Here is a 24,094-nt window from a genome sequence, read left to right on the forward strand (position 1 = left end):
CGGACCGGACTGGCAACACACATCAGTCCTTCACGCCGTGCCACAAACACTTCCCTCCTCTACTGCCAATGGCTCCCGTACTCCGTTAGCCTTTTCTCCTTTTCTCCCTGTGGCAGCCTCCTGCTGCCCAGCCGCCCAAGCCATGTGCCCCCAAAAATTTCTTGGGGTTGCCTCTCGTCCTTCCGACGAAAAACCTGCTGCCGCCGATGCTCCTCTCGCCAGGGCCTTGATCTTCCCCCAAGGTCCCACTTGCCCCCGAGCATGTCCTCCCAGGACCACGATTTGCCCACCTGGGCCATCGCCAGCCTCTCGATCTCCTTACCGGCGCCTCCACCCATGTCCAGTCTCTTTGCTCCTGGACACGCTGCTTGGTCCTTTGATGGTGGGTTTTTCTGTCACGATCGTCTTGAAAATGAGCAGACCAATGCGCGCGTTGCAGTGAACATGATGACTTTATTAATTAAAGCAACCACGGAAAAACAACAAAAGACGATAGTGAAGTCCAACAGACAAAATACTGAACCTGGAACACAAAAACCCACAAACAAACAGTGAAACACCACAGTATAAATATGGCTCCCAATCAGAGATAACGAGCCGACAGCTGACACTCGTTACCTCCGATTGGGAGTCAATGACCAAACATAGAAACAAACAACCTAGACTAACCAACATAGAAATACACCCAAGTCCCAACAAAACAACATACACTCTAGCTCACATACACAAGTCCTAGAGCCAGAGTGTCACACACACACTGGACACCCCCCCACTGGACACACACACTGGACACACACACACACACACATACACACTGGACACGCACACACAATGATTAATTTAGAAACATGTTATCTATTGTTATTAATGATACATTCATTCATTTATGTACAGTACCAGTCAAAAGTTTGGACACACCTACTCATTCAAGGGCTTTTCTTTATTTTTACTATTTTTTCCATTGTAGAATAATAGTGAAGACATCAACACTATGACATAACACATATGGAATCATGTAGAAAGTGTTAAACAAATAAAATATATTTGTTATTTGAAATTCTTCAAATAGCCACCCTGTGCCTTGATGACAGCTTTGCACACTCTTGGCATTCTCTCAACCAGCTTCACCTGGAATGCTTTTCCAACAGTCTTGAAGGAGTTCCCACATATGCTGAGCACTTGTTGGCTGCTTTTCCTTCCCTCTGCCGTCCGACTCATCCCAAACCATCTCAGTTGGGTTGAGGTCAGGTGATTATGGAGGCCAGGTCATCTGATGCAGCACTCAATCCCTCTCCTTACACAGCCTGGAAGTGTGTTGGGTCATTGTCCTGTTGAAAAACAAATGATAGTCCCACTAAGCCCAAACCAGATGGGATGGCGTATCGCTGCAGAATGCTGTGGTAGCCATGCTGGTTAAGTGTGCCTTGAATTCTAAATAATTCACAGACAGTGTCACCAGCAAAGCACCCCCACACCATAACACCTCCTCCTCTATGCTTTACGGTGGGAACTATACATGCCGAGATCATCCGTTCACCCACACCGCTTCTCACAAAGACACGGCGGTTGGAACCAAAAATCGCCCATTTGAACTCCAGACCAAAGGACAAATTTCCACCGGCATAATGTCCATTGCTCGTGTTTCTTGGCCCAAGCAAGTCTCTTCTTATTATTGGTGTCCTTTAGTAGTGGTTTCTTTGCAGCAATTCGACCATGAAGGCCTGATTCACACAGTCCCCTCTGAACAGTTGATGTTGAGATGTGTCTGTGACTTGAACTTTGTGATGGATTTATTTGGGCTGCAATTTCTGAGGCTGGTAACTCTAATGAACTTATCCTCTGCAGCAGAGGTAACTCTGGGTCTTCCATTCCTGTGGCGGTCCTCATGAGAGCCAGTTTCATCATAGCGCTTGATGTTTTTTGCGACTGCACTTGAAGAAATGTTCGAAGTTCTTGAAATGTTCCGTATTCACTGGCCGTCATGTCTTAAAGTTATTATGGACTGTCGTTTCTCTTTGCCTATTTGAGCTGTTCTTGCCATAATATGGACTTGGTCTTTTACCAAATAGGGCTATCTTCTGTATACCCCCCTACCTTGTCACAACACAACTGATTGGCTCAAACACATTAAGAAGGAAATAAATTCCACAAATTAACTTTTAAGAAGGCACACCTGTTAATTTAAATGCATTCCAGGTGACTACCTCATGAAGTTGGTTGAGAGAATGCCAAGAGTGTGCAAAGCTGTCATCAAGGCAAAGGGTGGCTATTTGAAGAATCTCAAATATAAAATATATTTGGATTAATTTAACACTTTTTTGGTTACTACATGATTCCATATGTGTTATTTCATAGTTTTGATGTCTTCACTATTATTATACTCTGTAGAACATTGTAAAAATAAAGAAAAACCCTTGAATGTGTAGGTGTGTCCAAACTTTTGACTGGTACTGTATATATACATATGTATATATGAATAGATATGGCAGGTTTCAGGACACTGATGTATCTGAAATTGTTGAAAGAATATATTTTCACACCAAAGAATAGCAGTGTGATTTTAATATGATTTTACTTTTGCAGGCTGTCACGCTGTCTAGTCACAGAGGAAGGCTGTGCTTCTCTGGTCTCAGCTCTGAAGTCAAACCCTCACACCTGAGAGAGCTGGACCTGAGGTAACAATGACCTGAAGGATTCAGGAGTGAAGCTGCTCTCTGCTGTCCTGGGAATCCCCACTGTAAACTGGAGACTCTGAGGTCAATATTCCTGTAGTTGGTCAACAAGTGATAACTGTTCACCAGATCCACATGTGTTTACCAGGCACACATAGTCCACACCATATGTGTTTGGACAGTGAAGCTTACAGTTTTAAATTTGGTGCTATGCTCCAGCATTTTGAATTTGAGATAGAATGTTTCATATTAAGTGACAGTATATAATTTCACCTTTTATTTGAGGGTATTTTCATACATATCTGTGTTACTGTTTAGAAATGAAAGCACTTTATGTGTCTAGTTCTCCCATTTGAAAAAGTCGTAATAATTTGGACATATTCACTTATATTGTATTAAAGTAGTCATAAGTTTAGTATTTGGTCCCATATTCCTTACCTGCAGTGATTACATCAAGCTTGTGATTCTACAAACTTGTTGAATACATTTGCAGTTTGTTTTAGTTGTGTTTTGGATAATGTTTTTCCCAATAGAAACTGAATGGTGAATAATGTCCTGTCATTTTGGAGTTACTTCACTTGTATTGTCAGTAAGAATAGAAGATGTTTCTGAACACTTCTACATTCATGTGGATGCTACCATGATTATGAATAATCATGAATTAATCGTGAATGATCATGAATGAGAAAGTTACAGAGGAAGAAGGATCATACCCCCTCTGTTATTGGTAATGGTGAGAGGTTAGCATGTTTTGTTGTAGCCTCTGTAACTTTCTCACTCATTATTATTCATGATTCATTCATGATTTTTCTTAATCATGTCATCATCAGGATTAATTTAGTAGTGTTTAGAAACATGTTATCTACTCACTTAGACAGAAAATTACTCCAGTCATCATCCACCATTCAGTTTCTATTGGACAAAACATAACCCAAAACACAACCAAAACAAACTGCAAATGCAACCAACGAGTTTGGGACCAAATATTTAACTTTTGACTACTTTAATACACTATAAGTGAATTGGACATAATACTTATGACTTCTTCAAATAGGGGGACTAGATACATAAAGTGCTTTGATTTCTAAACGGTGAATCAGATATGTATTAAAATACCCTCATATAAAAGGTGACATTATATACTGTCACCTCATATGAAACATTTGATCTGAAATCCAAAATGTTGGAATACAGAGCCACATTTAAAATGTTAGCTTCACTGTCAAACTAGATATGGTGTGGACTGTCTACTCAATACAATCTAAATCTGATACCTCACTGTCTGTCTTTTGACTGATACTGCTTTTTAAACTGCTCTGGTCAGTCTACTCAAATATTTGTAATATGCATTTTTCTCTCTAGACACAATATTATGATTTTCTAATAATGATATATATATATATATGGCAGGTTTCAGGACACTGGTATAAATAAAAATGTTGAAAAAATATATTGCCACTATTTTCACCACCAAAGAATTGCAGTGTGATTTTAATATGATTTGACTCTTTGCAGGCTGTCAGGCTGTCTAGTCACAGAGGAGGTATGATGAACACATGACATCTGTCTGTAACACAGGTGAGAGCTCCAGCCTCTAGCCCAGCCAGACTAGAAAACACTCATCTGAAATTGGACAATAAACTACAGTTTGTAATGAAATACAGGAATGTGTCTTTACCGGTTACTGCCACATCACTGAGCTTTCTACATCTGAATGAGTTTTCTACAGAGATGAAGCACAGTGGTCAAACAGCAGTGTTGACACTGTGACTATGGTGGGGCTGTTAAGCATGAAACACACTGAGAATCTCACTGCCGATATACTGCCGATGAGTACTTACTTTACATTACTGACTTTATTGTCCCCATGGGGACATTTTGTTGCACTATCATGCACATTTTAAAGTGGCGTTTATACAGTAGACAACAAATTGACAATACAAAACTCATAACAGTTACATACAGTATATATCAATGAAAGAGACTAGCCTGCTGGCCTTACTGGTGGATAGAACATTAGCCCAAGCTGTTTAGGAGGGATATCACACCTGGCACAAATGTTTGTCTAGTTCTGTTTTTCCTGCCGGGAAGTGCCCTGTACCTGCACCCAGAGGGGAGTAGTTCAAAGTTCAGGTACAGGGGTGGCTTGGGTCTAAAATGTTTTTGTGAGCCTTGCTGAGGGCTCTGAACTTAAAGATCTCATCACCTTGCTTGCTGTGGTGATAATCCTTCTCAGCATATTTTTCTGTCTGACAGTGGCATTGCCAAACCAACAAACAATGCAAAAGTTTAAATACTAAGATTTGTAAAACACAGTCAGTATAGTACAGTTAACATTAAAAGATCCCAGCTTTTTGAGAAAGTAAAGTCTCTGTTGACTCTTTTTTTGTAAATCAGGTCTGTAGATTTACTCTACTGAAGCTTATTGTCTAAGTGGACAGTCAGATATTTGTATTACTCTACAATCTCTATGTTCTGACCTCTGATAGATGTTGCAGAGGTGGGTGTTGTTCAGCTTCCTGAAGTCTATCTATGCACATCTCTTTGATCTTGTTGGTATTGAGGACCAAGTGTGATTCATCACACCATCCTACAAAGTCATTTAGTACTGGGCCATGACAGAGGGAGGCGTTCCTTCTCTTGCTAGAACAAAAATGGTACCTGCTGCGTGCCGACCAGTAGCAACGAACCTACCGATTCTACTTGTAGAATAGCAATGCTTGTCAGTGGCCAATAACTGACTTCTTGAGCCAGTCAGAGAGCACGAAACCCCATGTGGGGAGCCAGCAATATTTATTTTTAAAGAGGGCATTTTCTGCGTACATCCACAGATGAGCCAGTCACACTTCATATGCAAAGTAGGCTATGGGATGGTAGCTAGATAAGTGCACAGACGCAATGCACACAACACTAAATACTTCCTCCAAGACAGCTAACCACTGTAGTTAGTATTGCCATTATAATTAAATAACAATGGATTAGATTTACATTTACATTTTAGTCATTTAGCAGACGCTCTTATCCAGAGCGACTTACAGGAGCAATTAGGGTTGAGTGCCTTGCTCAAGGACACATCGGACAGATTTTTCACCTAGTCGGCTCAGGGATTAGAACCAGCGACCTTTCGGTTACTGGCACAACGCTCTTAACCACTAGGCTACCTGCCGCCACAGGCAGCTGTTTCCATTAAACAGCTGCCTGTGTTAGCTGCCTAGTTAGTGCAATGTCCTTAGCTAGCTAGCTATGTTGTGCTAGCTAAGCGAATATGCTAACATTAACTAGTTAGCTAAACATTTGGCTATGGGCTGGCACTGGCAATATGGGATTATGGAGAGTGCCTTAAATTGTTTCTTCATCATCTTGCTAGGTAGTTATCTAGTAGTGGCCATCTGGCTAGTATCAACAAGGGCTTTGTACAAAATAACGACATTAGCGCAGATAACTTGGAATCTAGACCATCAAAGCAATACGCACATATACGCATTGCCAAACAACGCTACTACCACCTTCTGGTTTGGAGTATTTTAACAAGGCTTAGTGGCTGACGACTTCAAGGTCTTTGCTGTGTGAACAAATACAGTGTGAATACATTAGTGAATACATAAAATATGTATTCACTAACTGTAAGTCGCTCTGGATAAGAGCGTCTGCTAAATGACTAAAATGTGAAATGTAAATGAACACATAAGAGATTGACTGCCGACACTGTTCAGAGGTGCTAGTACTAAATAAAGGGGGTGAAATAAAATAAATAAAAAAACTGTCGGCAGGCAAGCGTTTGACAATCCAACCGGTGTGTCTGAAGCTTTTAGAGGAGGAGACACCCTTCTGTGCGTCTGTCACAGCTGAAGACTAACACAGAGGAAGAGGGCTGTTGGTCTGAGAGGAGGAGTGAAAAGGAAGGTAGGGGAGAGATCAGGGCCTAAAGTGCTTAACAGTCCAGAGAGAGGAGTGTAGAGAAAGCCATCAAGGAGACCACACCTCTGTTAAAATGAAGAAGCACCAGTAACTACAACCACAACCCCCTCTGCTTCCTCTCTGGCCCCTCTCTACTATCCCCTCATTACCACTGGTGGTCCTGGAGGTAGAGCTCAGTGTTGCCAGATTGGGTAGTTTCACACCCAAAAGAAATGCGATGCAAGAAACATACAAATCCGCGCCACCCAGCTCACAGAGAAATCTGTTAAAATGTGGCTACTTTTTAGTGGATTGGGCAGATTTTGGTTCTGATTGTGCTAGAAAGTGGCAATAGAATCTGGCAACACTGGTAGAGCTTATACCGGCCTTGGGGGTGGGGAAGAAAGCCTCAGAGCAGCCTCCAAGTATGCTTTTATATTTTCCTTTAAGTGGAAAACATCAGATTTGTTCATGTTTAGCCTCTGGAAGACTATACAAGACTGAAAACTCAGAATGGATCCTGCTGGAACAACTAGCAGTGAGTAATGATAGGATGTGTCAACAGAACACTGAGGGATAGAGAGCAACTGGACATGCCTAGCTCTGGAACACAGTCCTAGTGGTGCTAGGCTTCTTCACTGGTTTATTTAGCTCTTAATGAAAGAAGAGAGAAGACAACGGAGGGAAAGACAAACAGAGAGGAAAGAAAGGGGAAGCTGCTGGTACTTTGGGAGACGATGATGAGTTTGCTGAGGTGCCAAGATAATTCACTGTAGAACAGTAGAGGACTCCACATACTCCCGCATAACTGACAGATCTCTGCTGCTAAGAGAGGCCCACACTCTCATACAGAGTACACACATAGAGCGTGATTTACCCTTTGGAGTCATGCACCGTATACCCTGACTGCACATGTACATATGCACGCACACACACACACACGCACACACACAGACAGAACTGATTTACTGGCTCCCTGAAGGCCTGATAAAACACTGTCTGCATGACCTCACTTCCTGTTGCTGCAGCCAGCGGGAGGATGGATAGACATTAACCCGCTGAGTGGTAGAGGAGATGAGGCACATACACACACATTTCCACTCAGGGTGTTTTACTGGCTGGGAATCTGCCCCCTGACCTTTCCCCTGTCATGCTTTAGGGGAGGTGGTCCGATCCTGACCTGTGACCCCCACATTGGCCCCTCGAACAAATTAAATCAATTTGTCCTTGGGGGTTAATAATGTTTTCCATCCTATCTATCTATATACAAGTTATAAAACTGAACCTCAACTCTCAGTCTCAATTACAGTTCCAGCAAGTTTAAGAGTGATGTCTGACGTGATGACATCATGAGGTTTTCCAACTTCTATCCCTCGTCGCTTAAATCATCCTTCAATTTGAATTCATCTTAAATAATTGTTTGCCCGCTGATGTCTGCCTTTAAATTATAGTATGGCTATTAGGAAATGCCTTTTTGGAAGTGAACCCCATCACTCAAGCTTGTGGCGTGAAGCGAGTTTTAGAAGATACATTTTCAGTGGACAACTTTCTTCTTTAATCGGTGCAATGTGTCGAGGAGTGAGGAAATACCTGGCCACAATTCCTGGCAAGCCCTGGGAGAATCTACTTCCATATGGACCATGACTTCAGATCAGTCCTTAGCAAAGCTGCACTGTTGAAAATGGTCAGACGGTAATTACTACGAATGGCTTCTTCAAACAGGTAAGATGACAGAGGTACCGGGAGTCAAGGCCAGACTCAGCGAGATGGCGGAGCACGTGGCACCCTATTCACATTGAACTACTTTTGACCAGTGCATTATATAGAGAATAGGGGGTTGTAGGAGCTATTCATCATGTTTGTGTTCTATTGATTTAATCCTATATTTACCTGTTTAGCACCTGACTGCCCGCTGATTTACATTTCCCCCATTGAATATATAAAAGGCTGCCAGGTGAATGAGACAATTAGCTGCAATTTTAAAGGAACCCGGTTGACTTTGTCTTTTAGATAGCTAGGTCTTTTAAATTTGCAAAAATAAAAATAAAAAGACACAATTGATGAAGGACGATGATTATGAAGACTAAATACATAAAATGTAAATGTTTGAGGACAGGGTTTTGTTCTTTCTGGATTCCACTAGAATGACGCTATTAGAGATCTCACATGAAGCCCTACCTAGACTGCAAGTGCCGGCATTTTTTCCTCTGGTCTAAAATAAAATATCGCAATGCCCCAGGGCAGTGATTGGGGACATTGCCCTGTGTAGGGTGGCGTCTTTCGGATGGGATGTTAAATGGGTGTCCTGACTCTCTGTGGTCACTAAAGATCCCATGGCACTTATTGTAAGAGTAGGGGTGTTAACCCCGGTGTCCTGGCTAAATTCCCAATCTGGACCCTCATACAATCATGGACACCTAATTAATTTTAATAATAATAATATGCCATTTAGCAGACGCTTTTATCCAAAGCGACTTACAGTCATGCGTGCATACATTTTTTTGTGTATGGGTGGTCCCGGGATCGAACCCACTACCTTGGCGTTACAAGCGCCGTGCTCTACCAGCTGAGCTACAGAGGACCACATCCCCTGCTTCCAATTGGCTCATTCATCCCGCCTCCTCTCCCCTGTAACTATTCCCCAAGTCGTTGCTGTAAATTAGAATGTGTTCTCAGTCAACTTACCTGGTAAAATAAGGGTAAAATAAAAAATACATTAAAATTGTGTGGGTGGGGAACTAGTGTGCCTGAGAGCACAGACAATTTTCAAACGTTTCATATCGTACTCTTTCTGTTAGTGACAATGATTTAAGAAAATAACAAAAATAAATGGAGTAAAATTATTGGATTTCTCTCTTTTATTGGATTGTGTGCAATGGAATTATCCCCAGGTCACTAGTAAGTGGCATCAATAACTTTTGTATTTGCCACTACAAACTGGTGAGATGACAGAGAGGTACCGGGAGGCCCAGGTCAAGGCCAGACTCAGTGTAATAATTGATGGAGGAGTGGGAGCAGGAGAGGTGGCCAGAGAGGTGTCCAGAGAGGGATGGATGAGAGGGGGCAGGAGAATGGGCCAGAGAGGGATGGAGGAGAGGGGGCAGGAGAATAGGCCAGAGAGGGATGGAGGAGAGGGATGGAGGAGTGGGAGCAGGAGAGGTGGCCAGAGAGGGATGGAGGAGAGGGGCCAGGAGAATAGGCCAGAGAGGGATGGAGGAGAGGGATGGAGGAGTGGGAGCAGGAGAGGTGGCCAGAGAGGGATGGGAGGAGAGGGCCAGGAGAGTGGGCCAGAGAGGGATGGAGGAGAGGGGGCAGGAGAGTGTGCCAGAGAGGGATGGAGGAGTGGGAGCAGGAGAGGTGGCCAGAGACGGATGGAGGAGAGGGGGGCAGGAGACAGCCACTGATGGGGATGAGGGGTAAGAGCAGTGTTGCTCATCGGAGGCGTGTACCACTGACACATACACACACACACCAGAGGAGGCTGGTAGGAGGAGCTATAGGAGGATGGGCATATTGGAATGGCTGGAATGGAATAAATGGAACGGTATCAAACACATCAAACATATGGAAACTCTTCCATTTATTCCATTCCAGCAATTACAATGAGCCTGTCCTCCTATACCTCCTCCCACCAGCCTCCTCTGACACACACGTATACATAAACACACTAGGCATTCATGCACCTAAGGGTATTCTGTTGATGCCTCTCTCTCTCTCTCGTTGCATCCAATGGCAGTGTACGCGATAAGCTAATGCAAAGGAGCTGCTTGTGGACTTGCCATCTCTAACGCAGTTCCACCTCCGATTTGATAGAATCTAGCCCTTCACATTGCATTATCCAGTAACCACATCAACCTTTAATACACATCTTATACTTTTCTCATATTTTGTGTGTTCTTTCTTCCATATGGGAATGAATGCTGACAAATAAATGCTCATATTATTTTATTGATGAAGTATTCCACTAAATGAAAGAAGATAGAAATGAACTTTTGACCAATGCTAGCTGATAATATTTACACTTCCATATGCGTTGTGTTCTTACATCTTCTTCAGTATGAGGTCTGGGATGTACACCATGTGATTTTCTTTGCCATATGCCTTTTTCAACAGCTTTTCTCTTTCTTTCTCCCTCTGTTTCTTTTCGTTATAGTTCCTTGCCACCTCGTCCAGGTGGGCTTTCACCCTCTCCTTATTCTTCCTCACTTCTTCCTTACTCTCTGCTTTTCTAGCTCTGAGCAGTTCTTTTACTTTGTTCTTCTCCAACAAGTCTCTTTCTTTCCCTCTCCTTTTTCTCCTGCTTTGCCCCTGACTCTCTGGGCGCGTTTAGTTTCCATCTGAAAGAGAAAGTCCATACATGTTGGTCAGTGATCTGAAATATTATTATTACTCCTTCTCTAGCATGCAGTCAACTTAATCTGTTGAATCTGATAGTATAACCATTAGGAGGTGACTTATGACCTCCCTGAACTGTGACTGGTTAAATGGAGTACTGTACCTGTGCCTGCTCTTGCTCTCTGAACCTCAGGACAGTCTGCATCTGGTAAAAGCTTTATGTACGCCTCCTTCATCCTCTCCACCACATCCCTCTTCTCTATTGCCCATCTCTCTTTGTCCCTTTGCATTTTCTCAATTTCACTACTCTTTCTCTCCCGCTCCTCTGTAATCTTCCAGTTCTCCTTCTCCATCTCTCTCTTTTCCATCTCCCCATCCCTTCTTCTCTTGTCCATTCAGGCACAGAATCCTCATCTTTTCTCTTTCCAGAGCCTCTATCGCTCTCTCCTTCTCTCTCAGCTCAATTATCCACTCCTCTGCTGCCTGCGTGCTCCTCCTCTTAATCTCCTCCTTCTCCTTCATCCATCTTTCCCCGTTGATCCAAGAGGCTTCGTAGGCCAGCCTTGGCCTTGGCCCATCTCCCCTGTCCTCCTTCCAGGCTACTAGGGTCTGATTCCTCTTCTGGTCTGCTTTGGCCAAAGCTGTCTCCAAACCATTTCTTATGAGGTTCCATCCATTCCTCTCTCTCACCCTCTCCTTCCCCACCCTTTCATTCTCAGCTAACAGTCTCTTCTTGTTCTCCACTGTCACCTTCCATAACTTGGCCAAGGACATCTTCACCTTTGATATCTTGTCCACCATTGTTTGTTTGTCGGTCGCTGCGCTTTCTCTCTGTTTGTCCATCACCTCTCGCTGCCTTTCATTCTCAGCTAACAGCCTCGTGTTCTCCACGGTCAACTTCCCTATCTTGGCCAAGTGCAGTATGTTCTGCACCTTCAGCTTTGCCATCTTGAGCTCCATATTTTTTCTGTCTGACACTGCACTTTCTCTCTGTTTCTCAAACAACTCTCTCTCCAGCTTCCATTGGTAGCAGTTTACCTCAATAGAAGCCTCAGTCTCCCTTATCTGTCTCAGCAACTCTTCAATTAGCCTTTCTCTTTCTTGCTCTGGTTCCACCCTCACCTTGTTGACTTCCTCCAACACCTCTCTCTGCAGCTTCCACCGGTAGTGGTCTACCTTGTTACAAGTCTCAATCTCCTTTCTCATTCTCAGCAGCCCCTCCATTTCTCTTTGTCTTTCTATCTCTCGTTTCCCCCCTCATCTTGTTGCCTTTCTCCATCTCCTCACTTTCAGTCATCTCTTTCTCCATCTCAATGACTTCTCTCTGCATCAATATGTATGGAGAAACATGTATTCCTTATTTTTTTATTTTGTGTGAATCTTTTCCATGTCATTTTCTTAAAACTGTCTGGCCATGCCAGTTTTTCCAACTTCAGTTACCTTCCAGGCTAACTGGTATAATTTATTAAATGGTAATAAGTAGGCCTACCTTCACTGATTTCCTTAGAAGTCAAACACTTTTACACATTATTATGTTCTAACTCACCTCTCCTCCCGCGATCTGTCCACTTATGAAGATTTAAAAAGATATACACTTGAGTAGTTATGGTGTGGTGAATGGATATGCTGGTTGTTTTTCTTTGGTTTGGAACTTGTTGTAGCCAAGTTCTAATTCCAAATTCTATGGTTGTAGCCTAGCTTAATTGTTGAGTCATAATGAGATTGGAATGTTGGCTTGAATTCTGTATTATGGACAAAAATCTCAGAATTCTGAAGATTTTAGAATTATATTTAAAAATTATTGTTTGTCATACATTCTATATACATCATTCTAGCCCTTGGATGCTCTCTCGGGTTATAAGTCTTATATTCTCAGCCCAAAGAAATTTGGTCTATTTCAAAAATATTCAAAATAAGGATTACTTTGTAAGTATTGGTTGTTATGGTGCCATGAGGAAGCCTAGGCAGAGAGCTCTGTTAATATGTGACCCCCCTCACACACACACACTCACTTAAAGACCTTGAAGTTTGGTTTGGAAACAACATCACATTTGTCCTGGCAATGAAGGTCTGTCTTCTGGAACACTCATGAAAAAAGAGAATGGTTTTCGTTTAAGTTGTCCACTTTAAAAACCCTTCAGCTTCTTCTCGCTGAGTTGCTTGAGGACACGGTAGCGCTATGGCGAGGAGGCACAAGATAGGTCCTTAAAATAAATTAACTAAGGCTACTTAACACTGTAGAAACTCTGGAATCACACTTTGTTGGCATAAAGACACCCACAATCTCTCCTTCTATCTCGGTACATTATGTGTTGCACCAACGAGTGTTCAGTCCTTGCACACCATATAATGGAGGGTGTCATTCCAAAATACCCCTTCGCTGCATTGAACCTGCTAATTACCGAGACAGTTGAGCGTTAAAATGATTGAGAATGACTTTCACCACTAAATAAACTTCCACAGTTTGACAAAGACACATCAGGGGAAAACAGCTACTCGTATTAAAAACCTTTCATTATGGCGATAGCTATTTGCTGCAGTGACTGAGAGCCAATTGAGGCCCAGTATTCTCAGTGCTTCTGGGGCCTGTGCAGTGCAGGTGAATGGTGTGCGTGTGTGTATGTGTGAAATGTAGGATTGTCTGAGCACAAACAGAGCTACTTATTTTGGCAACGCATGAAGCAGAGTTAGCAAACAGCTTGAGTGATGAATGACAGGCTGCTAGGAGAGGCAGAGAACCCAAAGATCCTTCCTCACTCACACTCCCAGAAAAAGCTTTTGAGTTGCTGTGGATCCAGTGGTTTGTGTGTGTGTGTGTGTGTGTGTGTGTCCAGTGTGTGTGTGTGTGTGTGTGTGTCCAGTGTGTGTCCTGTGTGTGTGTGTGTGTCCAGTGTGTGTATGTGTGTGTGTCCGGTGTGTGTGTGTGTGTGTATCCTGTGTGTATGTGTGTGTGTGTCCAGTGTGTGTGTCCAGTGTGTGTGTGTGTGTGTGCAGTGTGTGTGTCCAGTGTGTGTGTCGTGTTTGTGTCCTGTGTGTGTGTGTCCAGTGTGTGTGTGTTTGTGTCCAGTGTGTGTGTGTGTCCAGTATGTGTGTGTGTGTGTGTGTGTGTGTCCAGTGTGTATGTGTGTGTGTGTCCAGTGTGTGTGTCAAGTGCGTGTGTGTCCAGGGTGAGTGTGTGTTCATTTTGTGGAAACACAAACACACACACACACACACTGGACACACACACACACTGGACACACACACACACTGGACACAAACACACACTGGACACACACACAAACACACTGGTCACACACACAGGACACACTCACACACTAGACACACACACTGGACACACACACTGCACACACACTGCACACACACACACACACACACACACACACATACACACACACCAGAGCACACACACACACACACACACACACACACACACACACACACACACTGGACACACACTGGACACACACAGGACACACACATACACAGGTCACACACACACTGGACACACACACACACAGAAACACACACACACACACACACACAAGACACACACACACACACACACACAAGACACACACACACACACACACTGGACATACACACACACACTGGACACACACACAAACTGGACACACACACACAAACTGGACACACACAGTGGACACACAGGACACACACACACACAGGACACACACACAGGCACTGGACACACAGACACACACACACACACACACACACTGGACACACACACACATACTGGACACACACACACACACTGGACACACACACACACACTGGACACACACACAGACACACACACACACACTGGACACTCGACAAACACACAGACACACAAGTGACACACAGACTAGACACACACACACAAACACACTCGACACACACACACACGTACTGGACACACATACACACACTGGACACACACACAGACAAGCATTCTTACCACCGCTTGGACAAAGTTATATGCTGACTGTGTGTGTGTGTGTGTGTGTGTCCAGTGTGTGTGTCCAGTGTGTGTGTGTGTGTGTGTGTGTGAGTTCAGGTGTTTCCCTCAATGACTGTCTGTTCTTCTGCTTACCGCTACAGTGTGGATCATGTTGGAGAGAACAGAATGAAACCTGGACTTAGAAAATGTGAGTGTTGACTGCTGTGAAGAATATGACTAAGAATAAGTCTTAATTCAAGTGAAGTCAAAGTCAAAGACCACCATCATTACTTACTTGGTCATATTAAATATCAGCTGTAGTTCTACAGAAGCACAAATCAGGAAAATTTACAAAGAGTTGGTTTGACAATGTGTGTGTCTGTGTTTGTGTGTGGCATGTTCGTCTTAAGTTAGAAATGTGTGTGTGTGTGTGTTCAGAAAGTGTATGTGTGTCCATTGTGTGTGTGTGTGTGTGTGTTCAGGATGTGTGTGTTTGTGTCTGTGTGTGTTCAGTGTGTGTGTGTGTGTGTGTGTGTGTGTGTGTTCAGGATGTGTGTGTGTTCAATGTGTGTGTGTGTGTGTGTAATTAATGGGAATAAGTGTGTTTTATTTTACCATACAGTATAACATATGATCAGAACTGATCTGAGGAGAACAGAAAGGTGACATGGAGGAGAGAGAAGCAGCCGTATCCTGATCACCCAGAGAGATTTGAGGACTGGAAACAGGTGCTGTGTAGAGAGGGTCTGACTGGGCGCTGTTACTGGGAGGTAGAGTGGAGTGGGAGAGGGGCTGTTATAGGGAGTGGCATATAAAGGAATCAGCAGGAGAGGAGGGGGTGATGACTTTGGGATTGGATGGAATGACAAGTCCTGGAGTCTGTTCTGCTCTGACAACAGTTACTCTGCCTGTCACAATAATAAGTCCACTACCATAGACCCCTCCTCCAGCTCCCACAGAGTAGGAGTGTATCTGGACTGGCCAGCCGGCACTCTGTCCTTCTACAGAGTCTCCTCTGACACACTGACCCACCTGAACACATTCCACTCCACATTCACTGAGTCCCTCTATCCAGGGTTTAGGGTTTGTTATGACTCCTCAGTGTCCCTGTAAATAATAACCATGGTAACACTGACACACACACACACACACTGGACAAACACACACACTGGCCACACACACACATACACTGGACACAAACACACACTGGACACACACACTGGACACACACACACTGGACACACACACACACACTGGACACACACACACTGGACACACACACACACTGGCCACACACACACACACACTGGACACACACACTGGACACACACACACTGGACACACACACACACACACACACACTGGACACACATACACACACACTGGACACACACACTGGACACACACAAACACACTAGACACACACTGGACAAACACACACACAAACACACACTGGACACACACACACTGGACACACACAAACACACACACTGGACACACATACACACACACTGGACACATACACACACTGGACACACACACACTGGACACACACACACACTGGACACACACACACACACACACACACACACACTGGACACACACACACACTGGACACACACACACTGGACACACACACACACACACACACTAGATTCACACACACACACACACTGGACACACACAAACACTGGACACACACACACACACACACACACTGGACACACACACACACATACTGAACACACACACACACTGGACACACAATGACACACACTGGAAACACAAACACACTTGATACACACACACTGTACACACTCACACACACACACTGAACACACACACACACCGGACAAACACACACTGGATACACACACACACACAGGACACACACACACTGATCACACACACACACACTGGACACACACAGGACAAACACACCCACACACTGGACACACACACACACAATGGACACACACACACTCTGGACACACACACACACTGGACACACACACACACACTGAACACACACACACTGGACACACACACACTGGACACACACACTGGACACATTCACACACACACACACACACACACACACACACTGGACAAACACACACACACACACACAGGACAGACACTCATACACACTGGACACACACTCATACACACTGGACACACACACATACACACTGGAAACACACACAGGACACACACATACACACAGCACACACACACTCACACACACACTGGACGCACACACTGGACACACACACATACGCTGGACACACACACACTGGACACACACACACACTGGACACACACACACACACACACACAAACACTGGACACACACACACACTGGACACACACACACTGGACACACACACACACACACTAGATTCACACACACACACACACTGGACACACACAAACACTGGACACACACACACACACACACACACACACACACACACACACACACACACTGGACACACACACACACATACTGAACACACACACACACTGGACACACAATGACACACACTGGAAACACAAACACACTTGATACACACACACTGTACACACTCACACACACACACTGAACACACACACACACCGGACAAACACACACTGGATACACACACACACACAGGACACACACACACTGATCACACACACACACACTGGACACACACAGGACAAACACACCCACACACTGGACACACACACACACAATGGACACACACACACTCTGGACACACACACACACTGGACACACACACACACACTGAACACACAGACACTGGACACACACACACTGGACACACACACTGGACACATACACACACACACACACACACACACACACACACACACACACACTGGACAAACACACACACACACACACACAGGACAGACACTCATACACACTGGACACACACTCATACACACTGGACAAACACACATACACACTGGAAACACACACAGGACACACACATACACACTGCACACACACACTCACACACACACTGGACGCACACACTGGACACACACACATACGCTGGACACACACACACTGGACACACACACACATACACACTGGAAACACACACCTGACACACACACCCACAGGACACACACACTGGACACACACACACACACACACACACTGGACACACACACTCACACTGGACACACACACACACACTGGACACACACACACACACACACACACACACAATGGACACACACACACACTGGACACATTTCCATGTGTTGTATTTTGATGAAAGGAAATCCCATGTAGCCTACTGGACAGGACTTTGCTATGGCATCTTCTGTTTGGGTGTCTAGTGTTTCACCCCTGACCTCCTCACACCGTCTCACTGTCCATGTCTGCTTTTAGCTCCCACCTCTACTTCACTGTGTTATAATGGACCTTATGCTTGTTATGTCACCTCTGTAACCAGTTATCAAACATACTGACCTTTCTGACCCTATCCCATGGCCCTACTTTCTACAACTGAACATTTAAATTCCTCTATGAGTTTTGTTTCGTGTCCATTTACTTATTTATGTATTTGTTGTATATTGGGGTTGTGCTGCAGAGCATCATGGGGGTTTGTATGTGTTGAGATGATCACGTTCCAGATAAATGGTTGAACTGATTCCTTTCTCCTGTCTCATCATTGTTGAGTTGTTATACAGACGTGGTTATGAAACCCACTAGACATAACAAAAGATTGGTGATGAGTAAGTCTGAATCTACAGGAACTATTTTGTCTGGAAGAAGTGGGTTTTTACAACTGTTTAAAACTGTTATTTTCTGTGGTCCAGTCTAGGCTAATGTTAGCACAGTGTATTGCTAGCAGAGGCAAGTGCATAGTCGAGCTAGCTAAGAAAGAGAGTTAACCAGTGGTGTAAAGTACTTAAGTAAAAATACTTTAAAATACTACTGAAGTAGTTTTTTGGGGTATCTGTACTTGACTTTACTATTTATATTTTTGACAACTTTTACTTTTACTTCACTACATTCCCCCCCCCGCCTTATCTTAGCTCATTGGTCACCATAGCAACACCCACCCGTAGTCTGCGCTCCAGCGGGTATATCTCACTGGTCATCCCCAAAGCCAACACCTCCTTTGGCGCAATTCCTTCCAGTTCTCTGCTGCCAATGACTGGAACAAATTGCAAAAATCTCTGAAGCTGGAGACTCTTATCTCCCTCACTAACTTTAAGCATCAGTTGTCAGAGCACCTTACCGATCACTGCACCTGTACACAGCCCATCTGAAATTAGCCCGCCCAACTACCTCATCCCTATATTGTTATCTATTTTGCTCATTTGTACCCCAGTATCTCTATTTGCACATCATCTCTTGCACATCTATCATTCCAGTGTTAATACTAATTGTAATTATTTTGCACTATAGCCTATTTTATTGCCTACCTCCATAACTTGCTAAATTTGCACACTGTATATTATATGTATTTCTGTTGTATTTTGACTTTGTTTTGTTTTACCCCATATGTAACTCTGTTTGTTTTTATCGCACTGCTATGCTTTATCTTGGCCAGGTCGCAGTTGTAAATGAGAACTTGTTCTCAACTGGTTTACCTGGTTAAATAAAGGTGAAAAAAAAAAAAAAAAAAAAAAGAAAAATAAAGAAAATAATGTACTTTTTACTCCATACATTTTCCCTGACACCCAAAAGTACTCGTTACATTTTGAATGCTTAGCAGGACAGAAAATAGTCCAATTCAAACACTTATCAAGAGAACCTCCCTACTGCCTCTGATCTGGCAGACTCACTAAACACAAATGCTTAGTTTGTAAATTGTCTGAGTGTTGGAGTGTGCCTCTGGCTGAACGTACATTTTAAAAACAAGAAAATCGTCTGGTTTGCTTTATGTAAGGAATTTGAAATGATTTATACTTGTACTTTTACTTTTGATACTTTAGTATATTATAGCAATTACATTTACTTTTGATACTTAAGTATATTTAAAACCAAATACTTTTAGACTTTTACTCAAGTAGTATTTTACTGGGTGACTTTCACTTTTAGTTGAGTCATTTTCTATTAAGGGATCTTTACTTTTACTCAAGTATGACAATTGGGTACTTTTTCCACCACTGGAGTTAACATCGTCATGGACGGCAGAAAAGGACTGGAGACGGACAGTGGAGCAGAAAAACCAGGAAACCTGATTAAAAAGGAGGAATATGCAGTGATTAAAGGAAAGGACATCTATTCAACTGTGAAGACAAACCTTTTAAATAAATCTGCTAAATGAGCGAACTTAGGAGGAAACGTCAGTGAGTGAAGTGAATGAAGATCACGTGACTGAGGAAAATATTGCTTTGGTTGAGGACAATATTGAAGTGAGTGACAATCAGAAGATTATTGAGAAATGAACAATTATTGGAATTGATGGAAACATTGGACAGTTTGATAAAAGTATTGAGCAGTGGAGCTCATATACAGAACGGTTTGAATATTTTGTTATTGTAATTGACATGGATGAGGACAACATTGTGCCTCCGTGTTTTAGTGTAATGGGGCCAAAGATATTTAATTTACAAGGCAGCCTGCTACAGCCAGACAGAACAGGTAATAAGACGTATGGAGATATTGTGGAGATACTTAAAGGACATTTTTCACCAGAACCACTAGTTAATGCTGAAAGGTTCAGGTTCCACAGGAGACATCAGGAAGAGGGAGAATCAGTAACAATGTTTGCTGCTGCATTAAATAAACTATCAGAACACTGAGTTTAATGCTGTTCTAAATGACATCATTAGAGACAGACTAGTATGTGGGCTACGGAGTGAAGCTACACAAAAGAGACTGTTGACTGAAAGTCATCTGACCTTGGCAAAGGACATTGGAATCAGTGTGTCCATGGAACTAGCTGCTAAAGAGGCTCACCAGTTGAGTTCATCAGGAACTTAGTGGGTTCATCTAACAATCCTAATTATCAGCTGATACATTTTAATCTCATACACAGGGTAAACCTTCCACCTAGAAAACATAATTTAATGAACATATTAACCTCTCTTCTGTGTGATCTATGTAATCAATGTAAGGTTCTGTATTTATTTTTCTCAGTTCACCTTGAGTTCTTGAACGTAGCCCTGTTTCTTTGTGTTCTTGAACGTAGCCCTGTTTCTTTGTGTTCTTGAACGTAGCCCTGTTTCTTTGTGTTCTTGAACGTAGCCCTGTTTCTTTGTGTTCTTGAACGTAGCCCTGTTTCTTTGTGTTCTTGAACGTACCCCTGTTTCTTTGTGTTCTTGAACGTAGCCCTGTTTCTTTGTGTTCTTGAACGTAGCCCTGTTTCTTTGTGTTCTTGAACGTAGCCCTGTTTCTTTGTGTTCTTGAACGTACCCCTGTTTCTTTGTGTTCTTGAATGTAGCCCTGTTTCTTTGTGTTCTTGAACGTAGCCCTGTTTCTTTGTGTTCTTGAACGTAGCCCTGTTTCTTTGTGTTCTTGAACGTAGCCCTGTTTCTTTGTGTTCTTGAACGTAGCCCTGTTTCTTTGTGTTCTTGAACGTAGCCCTGTTTCTTTGTGTTCTTGAACGTAGCCCTGTCTTCCATGTTTGTTCATTGATTTCACCTGTGTTAGTTACTCACCTGGTCTCATCAGCTCCTTATTTAGTTCAGTTCATTCTGTTTGTACCTTGTGAGGTATTGTTCGTTTTGACTCTACTAAGACTTTTCCTAGCTCGTTTGTGAGAACCAGTTATAGCCTTCAGTCCTAGTTTTGATTCACCTGCCTGTTTGCCTACCTGTGTATGACCATTGCCTGCCTGTGACCACGATTCCTGTCTTCTGTAAAGGCGTAATACACACCTGCTGCGCTCTGCGCGTGAATCTACACCTTTTTCTCCCTGAGTATTCATTACAGTACCCTAATGTTAAGTTTCATAAATGTATAGTTATTAGGTGCTGACATCTTTAAAGATAATAAGAAAGAGGGAAAAAGATAGAAACTAAATGAAATTATGAAAGTATAAAATAGTAACCATCTGGTGAGCTAATACCCTGACCCTACCACAAACCCACCAACCCCCTCCCCAACTGAGGGAGTTAATAAACCATACCCTTAGATGCTAGTCTTTAAGCTAGATGTACCTGCTATGCATAGCATCGCCCCAAAGAGGTTCATTCTAAATTATATGGATATGGCATTAGAAGTGCATTGACTGTTCCCTGTAACATGAATATATTGTTAGTCGAGTCACAAAATACAATTTGAATCAAAGCGACAAACATCGGCAACAATAATGACTGGACTATTTATCCCCACTTGAGCATGTCTCAACAACAACAACAACAACAACAGAGGATGTGTTCATAGTCACCAACAGCGCCTACCCGCACACACAAACGTCAACCAATCGGCATTTTATTTATTTTATTTTTATTTCACCTTTATTTCACCAGGTAAGAAGCCAGTTGAGAACAAGTTCTCATTTACAACTGTGACCTGGCCAAGATAAAGCACCAAGGCGCCCTGAAACCTGCGCTGTGAAACCAACGCACCCAACCAGCACAGGAAAAAAGACATCAAGCTATGATGAATGAATGAAAACCTTTACCAGACGATAACTATTATCCCTCAAATATAAAATAGAGACAATTAGTTACACAATCACCATCCTCCTGAGTTCACCCTCCCAACCCCCCATTATATATATTTATATACACATGTACACACACACACAACTGTCCAGCTATCAGCTAGCTGGCAATTAGGTGTCCAGCCAGTGAGGAGCTTCTCCCTGCCTCGGTATCACTAACGCTAGCATACATCTCTAACAATAAACAAGCCAGCAAACGCAATAGTAGCTACAATTCCCTGAAGTAATATAAACTACATAGTTAGGCTTGAAACCCAGTCAAAAGCCACATCACTATTTAACCAAACCCCACTGGACCTCTATGGGTAAAATAAAAGTATCCAGAAAGAAAATGTAACTACCTGGCATAGTGTGGCTGTAGCTATAGTAACACCCTGGTAAACTTAGCGAGCTGGCTAAATAGCGCAGGCAACATTAGCTATGATCCAACTTTACCTGGCCTGTCATTATGGCGCTAGCCATCTAGCCAGCCAGCCAGCCGATCCTATGAGTCATTTGGATGTATACTCATGTTCTAACAGTTCACTATCCACTGTATCCAAGTTCAAAAGACAGTTCCTCCTGATGTAGTAGACGGGAACAAGTCAGGGAGTTCTTTCCTCATGTATGTTTCAGCCGTCTTCACAGAGTCAAATGTGTGCTCACCATTCTTGGTTTACGTCCACAAAGTCATCGGGTAGCAGCAGGCCGTATGCCGAGCCAGCCTGCCGCAGAAGCCTCTTCAGTGGTGAGAAAGACATCCTCCTCTTGTGTAGTATGGGAGAAAGATCCGGAAAGATCGTGATTCTGGCATCTCCGTACTTGAGCTCTCCCTTTGCTCGGGCAGCAGAGAGGATGCGGACAGTGTCCTGGTACCGTAGAAATGTAATGACAAATGCCCTGGGTGCAACCTGGCCAGGCAGCCGCCTCCGTAGGGTGCGATGGACCCTCTCCATTTCCAGTGGGTGCGCGGAAGGGGGTAGATCCAGAATTTTGGGAATCCATTCCTGTAGAAAGGAGATGGTGTCTCGTCCCTCCACGGCCTCCGGGAAACCTTGAAATCTCAAATTCAAGCACTTTTGGAAATTTTCGTAAGAATCTAATTTCTTGAGTTTAGAGATGGCATCTTCCAACTCTTTGTGCTTTTGATCCACTTCCAGGCGGACGTCCAGGATGGCAGCCTGTTGGTCAGCATGGTCTTTTTGTAACTTTGTCACTCGTTCCCTTTGTGACTTTCTGGTCTTCGTGGAGTTTATCGACCAGCACATACATTTTGCTGAGGCATTCAGAAAGTGTCTCTTGGATTTTAGTTATACCCTTGTCCATCACCATTCTGAACCATGCTGGAGCTTCTTCTGAGCTAGCATCCGCCGAGGCCGAAGAAGGGCTGTGAAACACTAGTGGTTCTGGGGGGGGGCAGTGCCCCTGTGAAAACAAGCTTGGACCCCCTTGTGGCCCCTCTAAATGTGGAGTCTGAAATCATTATCACAGAATACATTTTTGCGATCATGTTCTTTTTTAATTTTTTTTACATCCGTTATTAGACAGTGGCGAAGCGGAACACTAAAGTAACCCAACACATTTTCTAGTGGGACTCCTTTAGGCAGAACACAACAGTA

At 43.4% G+C, this 24,094-nt stretch overlaps 1 pseudogene; it reads right to left on the reverse strand.

Annotated features, from left to right (window-relative positions):
• Window positions 1–23,431, reverse strand: part of LOC123484328 — a 62,244-nt pseudogene extending 38,813 nt beyond the window's left edge.
• Between the last annotated feature and the right edge of the window lie 663 nt (window positions 23,432–24,094).

Source organism: Coregonus clupeaformis, unplaced genomic scaffold (genome assembly GCF_020615455.1).
Source record: "Coregonus clupeaformis isolate EN_2021a unplaced genomic scaffold, ASM2061545v1 scaf0274, whole genome shotgun sequence".
In the NCBI taxonomy this organism is placed as follows: Eukaryota; Metazoa; Chordata; class Actinopteri; order Salmoniformes; family Salmonidae; genus Coregonus; species Coregonus clupeaformis.